Consider the following 14,863-nt stretch of genomic DNA (forward strand, 5'->3'; position numbering starts at 1 on the left):
TCATCCATCCTGCTTCTGACCTCTGACCAGCATGCGTTTCCTTCCTGCACACACAGCACATGGTTTCAATGAAAAGATAAATGCTGGTCTTTCCTCTGTATTGCCAGGGATGCAGACTGCAGATGGTCAGTATATTTTAAACACTGTCTCTTTGAACTTCTGGTTTACATTTTGCTGTTCCAATTACCAAATCTACTCTTGCTATTTAGATATGCCCAGATTTGCTAACATGATTATAATTCTCCCAAAAACAAAAAGTCAAGACCACAATGTTCATAGCTAAGATTAGAATTTATGGAAAAAGCAATGCTCCAAAGATAGTAAAAACTTCACTACCTGTACTACATGTCAACATTTTTACTATTTTTAAATATAATTTTAAAATCTAGGAAAGGGAGGACCATTAAGATGATCTAGATGAATCACTATAAAGTGACTTTAAAATCCCTTTTGAGAATTTCTTGATTTGCTATCAATTATTAAATGCACAACTTGTTCTTTACACAAAATACAATCTGAAGCAACTTTCTGTTTTTAAAAATAACATCAGCAAGTACAATCTTGAAAAAGGACGTTATACCCATAATCCCACCATTCTAATACTGCCACTATTTTCATTTTTATATTTCTCTTTTTTCTTCTCTATTGTTACACATAATTTACACTATTGTAATAACCATAAACTTCTTGTCCTTCTTCTTCTCATTAATCATATGATTTTTACTTCAGTCACTTTAGTGAAAATTATAACAATTAGGGACAAAGAATTCCTTCACAGAAAGCACATTTGCTAAAGTATTTTTCAACTGGAATTGGGTGATGAGAAGTATGTTCCCTCTGGGCAATCATTTCAGAATTCCCAGACTAGGAAGAGTGATAACATGGGGGAATAAAATTCAAAATTAGTGTGCCATTGATTTGTTCTTAGTCACTATATTTATTTTCATATTTCATGGATTATAGAGGCACTGGTTTTTTTTATGTTTATCAAAAAAGTACATGTGATTTATAAGAAATAAAAGAGAAAGCAGGTTGAGGAATATGGAGCTAAAGCAATTTACTAGATGCCAAGAATTCTAGTTTTTATAGAAACATCAGTACTTTTGTCTGATTGAAGATAAATGATCAAACCCAAGCCCTTTATGATTCTGATTTTTCTCTATACAACAAATAAAATTAAATAAATTGGCATGTGAACTCTATGTTACAGACTGGAATGACAACTGGGTACGTAGGTCCTTGCTAGACTGTATACTATACCCTTCAAATGATTCCTCATAATCAAAAACCTGTATTTTGTAAAGACTGTTGAGCCAAATTTTTTTTTCTAGGCTGTCCCAAATGTTTCCCTTTAAAAAGAATTCCAGAAACAAATATTAAGGAGAGTATCTTTTATGATATGAGACTGAAAAAAATTGTGTGAGGCTTGAGAGATGAATTCACCTTCTGTTGAAAACTTTTTTTCTATTCTTAACAACGCCCTGTTGCACAGGTTTAATCAATCTAGGATGAGGTTACACTGGCAAGCAGGAAGATGGTAAAACCATTAGTGAATACTAACACTGCTTTCTGGGGGCGAGCCTGTTAGCTGTCTGGATAGGGAACAGAATTACCATCTTCAGGCAAATTTGGATTTGTAAAGTGCTCTTTCATTGTACTGTTACAATTTAATTCTAACATTATTAGAATTTTAAAAATTTGTGGGAAAAAACGTTAGAATATGATCTCTTAATCACCAAAGTTTTATTTCAAACTTGACTTTTACATTCTTCACCCAAGAACCATCAACCTGTTCCTGTTAACCTGTTTAGGCTGAATTAATGGATCTCTTTAAACTTTTGCAGTAAATGCAAGTCATATGTCATGAACAGCCATACAGCCTCATGCCTGTGAGAGAAATGAACATCACTTTGGAAGAGAGATGAGGATTTTTTTTAAGTACAAGTTCCCACTACCTGGGGAATCTAGAGAACTCTTAGTTTTGAAAGACCATCTTCTGCTGTAGGCCCCCTTGCATTTGGACACCAAAGCAGCCCATATCCTCTGTTTCCAATTTTATGCCTTGGTTCTGTATCTTTCATCAAAACTCAGATTCTACGCTCTTTGACTCAACTACAAAGAATAACAGGGAATCCACATGCTTTATAACTTTTGTCACCCTTTTCCAAGCCTGCTTGGCAAGTATCTCCAAAGTAGATCAGTATTGCTTAGCTAAGGTTTTCAGAAGATGGGTCAAGTCTGTCCATCATGCTAAACAAGTCCATCAAATCAACTGCCTTTTAACTTCTTGGTGTTATAGTAGGCCTTAGGGAAAAATCTTGCAACAATGACATCACTATGTCATAAATTTTTTTCTTCTCATAGGAACAGACTGAGCTAATAATAGTTTTTTTGTCTGTGTGTTTTTGAGACGGAGTCTCGCTCTGTTGCCCAGACTGGAGTGCTTGTGGCACAATGTCAGCTCACTGCAACCTCCAGCTCCTGGGTTCCAGTGATTCTCCCACCTCAGCCTCCCAAGTAGTTGGGACTACAGGCACGCGCCACCACGCCCGGCTAATTTTTTGTATTTTTAGTAGAGACGGGGTTTCACCATGTTGGCCAGGCTGGTCTCGAACTCCTGACTTCAAGTGATCCACCCTCCTTGGCCTGCGAAAGTGCTGGGATTACAGATGTAATAATAGTTCTTATGCATATTACTTCAAGATCTGTGGGGCCTTTTCTCAGAGGAGAAACTACACAGTAAATGAGAAGAAAAAGTAACACCTAAAGAATGAAAACTCTTTTTTTCCTGGAGATATGCTGGCTTACTATCTTTGTATTTGAGAAGAGGTAGAAACTTGCCCCTCAGTGTCCTGAACAAGTTAAGAGTTTTATAATGTGTCATTGTAAGGTCCCAATTTATGCCCCAAGAAAGGATCCTGAGACAGCCAGACTACTATCATTCTATCAGGAACAGACTGACCCAATGGAGCTTGGTTCTCATCAAGGGAATAACACGGTTCTCAGTGTGGGAGTCTAGGATTGAAATAGTGGAAGAAATTCCATCTGGGGCTTGGAAGCAGAGTAGAATGCCTGAGTGGGGCCTAGTATTTTATCATCTCTTGGTGTGTCCTAACAGGACAAAAAGAATCTACAGAGGATCTACCCACATTCACAACTGTATCATTTTCTTGGTGAGAATGAAGCTCCATTTGGGTCAGTCTGTTCCTAATAGAATGGTGGTGGTCTGGCTTTCTTATGATCCTTTCTTGGAGCATAAATTGGGATCTCACAGAGGAATTAGACAGAACTGAGGTAGAGCTGCCAAGTCTTGGTGGTTTTTTAGGAGCTGGGAAGAAGGGACAAGAAGGAAACAAGAATAAAATCCAGATTCCTGGTATGGACAACTAGGCAGATAAATTACTAGTTCAAAGCAGTTGTCTATTCTTCTTTTAGGTTTATAACTTTTATCATTTGTATTAGTTCTTTATGTAATAAACATTTGAGCTCTTTCACATTTTTTTTTTCTCCAGACTATAGTTTCCCTTTTCATTTTGCTTCTATTTTTTTCTCTATAGTAACTTTTTGAGCTTTTTCCATTTGGCGTCTAAGTTTCAAAGCTCAGGAAGCTGTGCTTTCAAATAATTGATAAACAGTTATTCAACTTTCTGTTAGTCTTTCAATGAGTTCAGTTTTAATGGCAAGGACCAAAATAGGCACTTCACAGGTTCCTCAATGAATGAGTGCACATGAGCACAGTTGCCGTCTTCACAGAGTTTAAAATCTGGTGAGGGACAAAGGTAAATAAACAGTTAATTACGACACAATGTGACATATCTTATAATAGGAAAAACATACTTTTTTTTCATGTGAAGACAGAAATTGAAAAGGTTATGGGCCTCCTGGAGAAAATGGCATTCAGGAGTATGGAAATAACCACACAGAGGACATGGGAAGGAGTGATGAGGTGTGGAAATGGCACCACTGGATGTCCAAGTGAGAAACCAAGGTCATTATTGACAGCTGCAGGGTGGAACATAAGGCACAAGTGAAAAGACTTTTCCATCCCATTCATTTTCTTTTCTTTAGTCAACATGCATTCTTGTTATGTTCAATTTGGAATCCAAGGAACTTGAATGTTATAAAGTTCTAACTTTATGCAATAAATGGAAGTAGTGGCAGTGGTGGTTATAACAGTCACAGCAGCAGTGGTTTTATTCATAGATTTGTTAATCAAATTTAAGAGTTATTTTGGAGTATGACATAAATTGCATATTTAATTTTTTTGTGTATATTGTTAACCACAAGGAAAGTTGTAATAACTTCTTTATGAGACATAAATTCATATTCAGGATCAGATTCATTTATGAGTTTTGTATCCTGTCCCATTTACCTAAATTTATATTTTATATAGTAACACATGGTTTTAAGTGATACTCCTTTAATATATGCTGCATTCCAATTCAAACGATTTAAATAAATGGGGGAAACACACAAGATTCAGCAAGTCAGAAGCACAAAATGCTTAGTATAGTTGAAAACAATGCCAGAAATTTGTTTTAAGACAAAAAGAAAAGGGGAAGAAGAGGTACGGCTTTACACAACCAGGAAATCATAATTGAATTCCTTCTACCTTTAAACCCTAAATGTTTCCAATTAAAATCAGGAAACAGAGTCACTTTGGATGAAATGGCAACTTCAGCACAGGTATACAAATGGTCCTGATTGAAATGATCAAAGAAACAGAAAACTAAAGAAAACCTGAATGAGTAGGTGAAACTAGAGGAGGGCACCTTGAACTGTGAGCTATTTCTGTTAGTCGTGGATCAGATTAAAGGAAAATATTAAGGGTCAGTTCATAACTCTCTTCTTGAGCAAGTGCCACAACCTCAGGGGATAAAAATAAATAGGCAGTGTAGTGACAGTGGTCTGTTAGACAACAGATCAATGGAAAAAAATGAAGAGCCCAGAAAAAGACCAACACGTGTGGGAATGTGGAAATGACGAAGGGGCAACAGTGGCAGACAGGTAGGCCTATTCGGTAAACAGCATTGAAACAATTAGCCAATGAAATGTAAAAAATGATATAATTGCATCTGTGTCACACACCATCTAGAAAAAGAAATTTCATATAGATCAAAGACCTAAATGTGAAACATAAAACCTGAAAGCACAAATCATATGATACCATAAGACTGAAGATTTGTAAGACTCACTATATTATTTTAAAAACTTCAAAACAAAAGATACCAAACAAATATGGGAACAACAGATGCTGTGGACTACTAGAGAGTGGGGAGGGAGGCTGGTTAAAAAACTACCTATCAGGTACTATGCTCACTACCAGAGTGATGGAATCCGTACTCCAAACCTCAGCATCATGCAATACTCTCATGTAACAAATCTGCACATACCTCCTGTACCGAAAATAAAAGTTAAAATTTATACACACACACACACACACACACACACACCCGCAAAGATAAAAGCTACAAAGAGATGCTCTCAATGTCGAAAGGAGACAAAAAATTGTAAGCATATGTAAAGAACTAGTACAGATCAATGAAAAAAGGCAACTCAATAGGAATCTAGACAAAGAATATAAATAGTCCAAGAAAAGACATTAAAAGAAAAGAAAGCCTCAGTCAAAAAACATTAAAAAAAAAAAAGAATCTCATTGATAATAAGGTAAATGCAAATTAAAACCAGATACTATTTCACACCAATACAACTGGTATAAGTCTGAAGAAACCATGTGCTGGCAATTACGTGCAGAAAAAGTAGGTCTTCTGCACTGTAGACAAGAATAAAAATTGTTACAACTATGAGGGAGAATAAGCTGCAGTGTTCATTAAAGTATCACTAGACTGTGCAACTCACCAATGTGATTTCTAGTTGTATATCCCAGAGCAGTGTTGAGAACGAGCACAATTGTGTACCAACAGCATACCATCCACAGCCATACAACCCCTCTCTAGGTGATTTAGTGAGTGACTGGTGGGAGCGTTTCTGATTGGGACCTACTACTGGCAGTTAGTGAGCAGGGGCCAGTGCTTTGCATGTGTGAAAATATCTTCCCATACAAAGAATTACCCTATTGTACAGCATTTGAATATTCTGCTGGACAAACCTGTTCATAATAATCTGAATTTAAATCTAATTGCATTGTAATAACAAAGAATTTTTTGTAGTTTAATATACACCCAATTTTCAGAAATGGAATTACCACATAAATCAAAGGAAGAATGAACTTGTTCTGAAAACAAGCTGTTCAACATTTTATCGACAGCCACTCATGGTGTATGAGTCATCAATACCATACATCTGTATCAAACTACATCTTTGACTGTCACAGAAACATGGTAACTACAAATATCTGACTTAACTCCTGTAGTCAAACTGGAACATTTATATACTAAAATGCATGTTATTTTATTATAAACCACTTCCCTTTTATTTATCCCTTACATTAAAGTATTATACTGATATTTTTGAAATTACGCAGGCAGGCAGATTATTTTATCTTTGAATTTCATTCCTGGGTAGTAAAAGTGATGTCAGAATATTTGTTATGAAAAGAAGGTGGAGTTTGACAGGTTAAGAAGTACCCCCTAGAAAAACTCATCTATGTGCACAAGGAAAAAAATGTTCAAAGGTATTCACGGTAACATGTTTGTCACAGCAAAAAACCGAAAGCACCCTTCAATATCCACCAACAGAAGACAAAAAACAAATCATAATGAATTCATACAATGGAATCAACATAGGAAAAAAAATCTGTAAAACATAAAACAGTACAATAATAGCATGTTACAGAAGGTCATGAACAATATACTAGTATGCAATGTTTAAAAATTAAAAACACATACTGCTGACAGACACCTACTGAAATTACAAATAAGTTTTAAAGCACTGGAAGACAAAATTACACAGCAAGTTTCAAGAAGTGGTACTGCTGGGGAATATGGGAGTTATTGATGGGATAAGGGACTTAGATAGCTAACATTTCATCAGGTATAAAGAGATGTATAATTACAGAAAAACATGAAAATTAGTTGAGTCTGGATGGCAGGTACATGAATGTTCATTATATTATTTATTGCCTGAAATACTTTAAAATTTTAAAAAGTTAATGATTGTTACAGTCAGCTCCTGGTTTTTATCTTTTTCTTTATTTCTGTAATTTGCAAATATTCTATAATTAACTTGTGTTTGTAAAAAAGTATATCTTTCCTCTCTTAAAATGTGTGTACTTTAAAATTACCACTTTAAATGCATACATAAAATATATAAGAAAAAAGTATATATGCATAGAAAAAAAGAGCTGGAGGATATATTCCAAAATGTCAATAGTGACTATGTCTGGATAATGGGGTTAAAGGTCATTTTAATTTTTTTTTTCTATATTTAAACAAATGGTCTCACCAAATGTACTATTTTTATGATGATAAAACGATTTTTTTCTTTTTAAAAAATACATTTGGGCCAGGCACGGTGGCTCACACCTGTAATCCCAGCACTTTGGGAGGCCGAAGTGGGTGGATCATGAGGTCAGGAGATAGAGACCATCCTGGCTAACATGGTGAAACCCTGTCTCTGCTAAAAATACAAAAAATTAGCCGGGGGTAGTGGCGGGCGCCTGTAGTCCCAGCTACTTGGGAGGCTGAAGCAGGAGAATGGCGTGAACCCGGGAGGTGGAGTTTGCAGTGAGCAGAGTTGGTGCCACTGCACTCCACAGCCTGGGTGACAGAGCGAGACTCCAACTCAAAAAAAAAAAAAAAAAAAAAAAAAAAAAAAAAAAAAAAAAACAAAACCATTTACATCAGGGGAGAGCACGAACACAGTTCCTCACTCTCACAAAGTACGCAGTCGAGCTTCCCACATTTGGGGAAAAAGCAGGGGTCAGCACACCTGGAATGTACTGAATAAGCCTCGCCCTGGGAAACCAACTTTGTGATCTTGGTATCTCCCCTACCAAGTAAGTGTCTATGATGATTTAAAAAAAAAAAAGTTTAAAAATAACCAGAAGTTTAAAAAAGCCTTTTTGTTATTTCTGTGCCTTGAATGCTCACATTGTTTGAATTACCACAGGGCAATGAACCTGGGATTATACTGTAAATGGATTACATTTGCATTAATCAATTTAGACTCTAGAAACTGAAACTGTGGTCTCACCTCTGGATTGCCAGACTTGGATTTCATGGTGCCTGGTGTCCACAGAGGGAGTCTTGGATTCCTATCTGATAGGGAACTGGAATGTTTCTAGAGGTTAACCAAGGTCCTGAGAGTGAGGAGTCTTAGCCTTCAGTTTAAGAAGGCTGTGTTGAACCTTAGTCCCACTGCCAAACCCTTATCTCCAGATCTACTCACAGGCCACCGTGGAATTAGATGTGGGCCTGCATCACCCGATGCCACTCCTGTGTCCTTTACCATTTGCAATGGTCACTTTTCCAAAGGTTAATATTTTCTACAAAGTCAATTCGGGAATTATGGAATTTGGAGGGTCCTTGTAGAATCTTACACTCTGGTACACTATGATTTCCTTGAGCACAGGTTCTAAACAGTTGCTGAAAGAATATGCCATATATCTTCTGTGCTTTTTAGATTTACTTCACTAAGTGTCTAGTAACCACTAATATTTATAAACTCATGCTGTGCACCACAGGGGAGACAGAGATGAAGACAGAAATCCCACATTCTATTTTCTCACATTTTCTTATTGTAAGTGCTCCTGAAGCATTTTTACAGTGCAGTCACATTATTACTGAGTATTTATTCCAATCCCAAGCTTCAAAAGCTTGGGATTTTTGAGACTATTGCCCTATGTCTGCATCTTGATGTGGCACAGGTACTGACTGTGACACTGATACAGCTTACTTGAAGTAACAATATAGGCATAAGTAACAATATTAGAACGTTAACTAATTTTTAAGCAAATACAGATCATTTCAAGTCAAGCCAGTTATCTTTTCCAGGGCACGCATTACTTCCTGGTGAGAAGCAGCAACTTTCAAAGCAACTTTCAAAGCAGTTCTGTTATTGTGGACTGAAAAAATACAATCTTCACATTTTCTTTCTCACTTAGTAGATCAATGAAATAACCAGAACTACAGGTTGAATTTTTGGTATTAATTCCATTTTCAATATGAATGGGGTTTTATACTACAGTAGTTATGGGTTTTAATTTTATGTTATAAAAACACAGTATTGGCTGGGTGCAGTGGCTCACGCATGTAATCCCAGCACTTTGGGAGTCAGGAGTTAAAGACCAGCCTGGCCAACATGACAAAACCCCGTCTCTACTAAAAATACAAAAATTAGCCGGCAAGGTGGCAGGCACCTGTAATCCCAGCTAGTCGGAACACTGAGGTGGGAGAATTGCAAGACCTGGGCAACAGAGCGAGACTACATCTTAAAAATTGAATTTTGAAGACTACTTAGAAATAAAGTAGAATATGTAATTCAATGTAAATAGGATGATATAAAAATAGAATAATAATAACTAAAATACAAACTGTAGGAATGCTAGTATTGAGATTACAAGTAATCTTTTAAAATAAATTGTAATTTTTACCAGGAAAAGTTATTAGACACAAGCTACTATAACTTTTGAATTAAAGAGCTGCCATTATTGAAGATGTAAACTACACAAACTGATATATGGCAATGGTGACACTGCAGTACAGTGGGGATGTGATAATGGTTTTAAGTCAACCAGATACTTGATTGAAAAAAATAATTGACATTGACTCCCACCTGACATCTGTTACAAACACCAATGTAGATGGACTGCAGATCTAAATACAATAAGTAAAACAAAAAAAGCTTATGGAATAACAACATAGAATATCACCATGACTTTGGAATAAGCAGATTTCTTAAACGAGACACAAAAAGCATTAGTCGTAAAAGAAAAAATTGAATAATATTAGATTATATTAAAACTAAGAACTTCCATTTATCAAGAGACATCATTGGACGGCAGAAAGATAACTCGCAGAGGAGAAAATATTTGCAATACATATACCCATCCAGGGACTTTTATGCAGAATATATAAAGAATGCCTATAAATCAATACAAAAAAGGCAGAGAATCTGCAAGTGGGTAAAGACTTAACAGGCATCCCACAAATCAGTAAACAACAATGGTCAATATATAAATGAAAAGGACCTTTCACTTCTCTAGTCACCAGCAAAATCTACATAATATACTACCCCATACACACAAAAATGACTTGAATGAAAGCAAAAACAAGTATGGACAAAGATATAGAGCAACTGGAACTTTCAGATACCCCTGGTGGAAGCATAAGTTGGTACACTGACTAAGCTTGAGCATATGCCTACTCTATGACCCAGCAATTTCTCTTCCATCAGAAAACACAGACATATTAACCAAAAGACATGTATAAGAATATTCAAAGTGACAATATTCATAATAGTCAAATAAATACTGGAAATTACTTAAATATCCACCAACAGAAGAGTGGATAAATAAACTGGTAGTCACACAACACAGTAACATGAATGAGCAAATCACAACCATGTGCCATGACATGGATGAACCTCCTAAACAGAATGCTAAATGAAAAATGCCCAACACAAGAGCACATTCTATATACAAAGCTTAAAATCAGGTAAATCTAATCGGGTGAAGGGGTGCGGTGGCAGTAATGAGAAAGGAGCTTGGCTTTTGGGATGTTTGTAAGGTTCTGTTTCTGGGTCTGGGTACTAGTTACACTGGCATATATTCAGTTTATGAAAATTCATCAAGCTATGCATTTAAGATTTGCATACTTTTCTATCTGCATCTTATGCATCAATAAGTTTACTTAAAATGTTATTTGACACAAATTACATGGGTATTTTAGGTGTTTCTGAGTCTTTTAGAGATGCTAATAACTGCAACTAATAAAAATACACCATCTCGGAACCTTTAAAAAAGAACTGGCAGCAAAGGGGAGAGCACATGGTTCATCTCCTTGTATCTTTTTTCTCCACATCCTCTAACGACTAATAAAATGTAGCTTTCATTGCGAAGTCTTTACACTGATTCTCCTGGCCAGGTCTGTCTTCAACCAAATCACTTCCTTATTCAAGTGCGTGTAACCAGCCTCCTCCTGGCTGCATACTTCTGTCTACCCTCTGGCTCCTGACATTGTGGTTCACATGAAGTTTGGTCTTTTAAATACCCATTGGAAGACGCTCAAAAAGGCTCAGAAAACTGTTCCTTGATTTTGGTCTGCTTCATTGTTTGGGAAAGCAAAACAATCCCCAGCACCACATGCTTCTCTACTGCTGCCTTTATTTATTTATTAAAAAACATCCAACACATTACCCAAAGAATTTTCAAGTGTCTCCTTCCACTTTTACCATCTACCACTGCCAAAATCTAACCACTAGCAGAGTAAAATAATCTCAGCTCACATCATGGGAAATATTTCTTTGGCTCTGAGAAAACCAGAGAGAAAGTGCTGCAAAATGTAGGTTAGGAAAATAATGTGAAAGTTATTTCAAGTTGATGATTCCCACAGTATGGAATGTGATGGTCTTGTATATGTGGCTCTCTGAATAAAGACCCCAAAAATACTGTGAGGTAAGATTATCATTTTTAATTGACCCCAAATAGAAGAGTCATAAGGGATTTTCAGGGGAAGCCCCTTTATCAGGGGTACTCAGGTGTGTTTTCTGAACAAGCGTTCTTTAGATTTATCAGCAACAAACTAAAGAATTCCACTGTAATACAAAGCAAACATGCTGATAGAGCATCTTTGAAGAAGCTTTCATAAGACAGACTAATGCAAACAATTTTTTCAAGGCTTCCCAGCCTATGACTACCAGTGAAGTCAGATTAATAATAACCACCAAATCACACTGGCTCTCTGTCCCCACCAATTCATACGGGGCCTTATTTGGAATGTGTCTATCAACTAATCTGGGCATCCTAGTGGAAATTCCTCATGGGCCCAAGAGCTCACACTTGCCATAGATACTTGAACACTAGGGTTGTCAGGGTGCCCAAACTCTGCAGTAGTTTCTGGAGTAGTGGAAATGCTCCTTCCTTGTGCTTCACTTTCTTAGAGTGAAAAAGGCATTGCTGTGACCCAATGTCTTACAGAGGTCAGTTCTTCCAGGTTTTACTCTTGCCTTCCAAAGGTCTCAATCAGGGGAGCAATAGGGCTGGGCCAAAAAGCAAATCAAGTGACAGGCAGCACATCATTCCTCCCTCTTGAGACTAAGGCTTGACTGCTGGATTACCCCGTCATGCCTGGTTTCTTCTCCCTTAGGAGGAATTTCATTCCAGGAGGTACCCCAATCACTTTCAAGAGCTCATTCTACCAATTCTCTGGACATGCCCCTCCTCTGAATCCTAGAAAATAACACAGTCTATACTGAAGCTAATCCTTGGTACTTAACTATTTGCATTACTATTCTCCATAAAGAAAATGGGCTTAGCATGGTGGCTCACACCTGTAATCCCAGAACTTTGGGAGGCTGAGGAAGGAGGCCCAGGAGTTCAAGACCAGCCTGGGAAACACAGCAAGACTCTTGTCTCAAAAAAAAAAAATAAATAAATAAATAAAAATTAGCCAGGCATGGTGGCACGTGCCTGTAGTCCCAGATACTTAGGAGGCTGAGGCAGGAGGATTACTTGAGCCCAGAAGTTCGAGGTTACAGTAAACTATGATCATGCCACCACAATCTAGCCAGGGCAACAGAGTGAGATCCTCTAATAAATAAATTAAATAAATAAATAAATAAAAAGAATGGCTCATGGGATCTGGCTTAGGTAGCAGAAGAGGTGGCAATACTTCCTAGTATACTCAGGTAATGAGAAAAGCCTTCAGGGAGATATGGAAGCAGTCAGGTCTCCAGACCCAGTACCTTATCAGGTAAACAAAATCATCTCTAAAATGGTCTGTTTCAGTTAACACGAATTTTTTTAAAGCTTTGCAAGCAAGTTTTATAGTTTGCTTATAAAATAGCACTGTCTCTGATTGATTTTAAAAACAGAATGACAAAAATGTAAACCCCAACTTAGGTCGCACCTACTTTACTAATGAGGAATCTGAGGGTAACGTGGGGAAAGGCTCGTCCCAGACAATCCCTGGCAGTTCTGGAGAGAGCCCAGTTTTCCTGACTTCCAGACCACAGCTTTTTTTCCTCTGTGCCATGTTTCCTCAGTGTCTCCCAGATAAGAAGGCTATATTTTCTAAGGCTAAGTCATAACATATCCTCTCCTTTCCACAATCATTGAAATCTCCTTCACAGTGGCCCTCCCTCCCTCCACTGAAAGAAAAGTAAAAATGCCAAATGTGGCTGGTAGAGAAGGAAAAGGGAGGTGGACTAACTGGTGGGGACAAAGATGCAGGGGTCCACCCTCACTTCTATACGGCTGGTTATGCAGAGAAACGGGGCGGGGACATCAAGGTGGAGAGGGTGAAACAATAATTCCAAAAGACCAGTGTCTGAACCCTGAATCATCCTTACAGAAGAGCAAAAGTGCTGGGCAAATAAATACTAGGTCCCTTGTCTACAAATATCTCCCTATGGGTAAAACTGGTTTAAAATTAACATCAACTGGAACCCTGAAAGGAAAAATGAGGGACTAAGTACCTTGACAATCTAAATAGAATCAGTCAAGGAAACTGTGAGAGAGTACTAACTATATTCTATCCCAGCTCCCACACCTCTACTGATGACACTTAGGAAGACCTCAGGTGTTGCTTCAGCACCTCCGGCTATGCTATCTTCTTTTCTCTAATCTCTTAACTCTTCCCCATCCCCACTCCCCAACTCCTACTCACTATTGTCTTTCTACTCAGATACTCACCAGAATTGCTATGCTTGGCATCTAGCGGATCCTCCACAGATATTTGTTAAATGAGTGAACCCAACTTGTGTTACATATTGGTTAAAATGAAGCAGTAACTGTGATTAAACTGGCAAAAAAAAAAAAAAAAGAAAAAAACTAACCAACCACCACCACAACAAAATATAGTGATTATCACTGGAACACTGCCTCAAACAGGAAAAACAATGACCATGGCAATAGACTAATTATCCATTAAAAGGGACTAGTTTTAGAAAAACATAAAATTTCTTCAGCCATGAGAAATAATATGGTCAACCTGAATGTGACAACAAATTCTATGATCCAGTAGCAAAAAAATACTAAGATATATTTTGATTTATAAAAAGTAAAGTAGAATAAAATAACATTAATCATATAAGATCCTTCCCTCTCCCCTTTTAACATAAAAAGGTATACTTCTTGGTATATTTGGTAAGAAGATATACATGGTGTATGGGTAATTTTTCTTTTTCTTTTTTTTTTAAGACAGGCTGGAGTACAGTGGTGCAATCATGGCTCACTGCAGCCCCTACCTTCCCGGGCTCAAGGGGGTCCTCTCACCTCAACCTCCTCAGTAGCTGGCACTACAAGCTCAGGCCACCATGCCTGGCTAATTTTTGTATTTTTTGTAAAGAAGGGATTTAACCATGTTACCCAGGCTGGTCTCGAACTCCTGGGGTCAAACAATCTGTCTGCCTTGGCCTCCTGAAGTGCTGGGATTACAGGTGTGAGCCACCGCTCCTGGCCTAAATTTTTTTTAATTGACCAATTATCAAGAATATCAGCTAGATTCTTAAAAAGTCTTTTGTAAAAATATAGAATGGATAAAATGGTATCCCAAGTTACTTTAAGCTCTAAATACCTAAGGCCTTATGATTCTATTAGCAAATTTCCCTTTCATTTATATATGGCACCTTCTGTAACTCAATATATAGTTTTTCCTAAATGTAACTGACTGTGACAAAATGCTCTCCAGATGACCAAGAAGATTGAAGTTAATTTATATTTCCGCATTTTGCATATCCAGGA

General features: G+C 37.2%; 1 protein-coding gene and 1 non-coding gene across 4 annotated transcripts in view; both read right to left on the bottom strand.

Annotated features, from left to right (window-relative positions):
• LOC100580626 (elongation factor-like GTPase 1) overlaps positions 1-14,863 on the bottom strand; it is a 393,155-nt gene that overhangs the window by 36,183 nt on the left and 342,109 nt on the right. The window lies entirely within an intron of this gene.
• On the bottom strand, positions 7,804-7,965 carry LOC115835696. Its single transcript, XR_004030725.1, has one exon. It is a non-coding gene; the product is annotated as a U1 spliceosomal RNA (small nuclear RNA).

Source organism: Nomascus leucogenys, chromosome 6 (genome assembly GCF_006542625.1).
Source record: "Nomascus leucogenys isolate Asia chromosome 6, Asia_NLE_v1, whole genome shotgun sequence".
NCBI lineage: Eukaryota > Metazoa > Chordata > Mammalia > Primates > Hylobatidae > Nomascus > Nomascus leucogenys.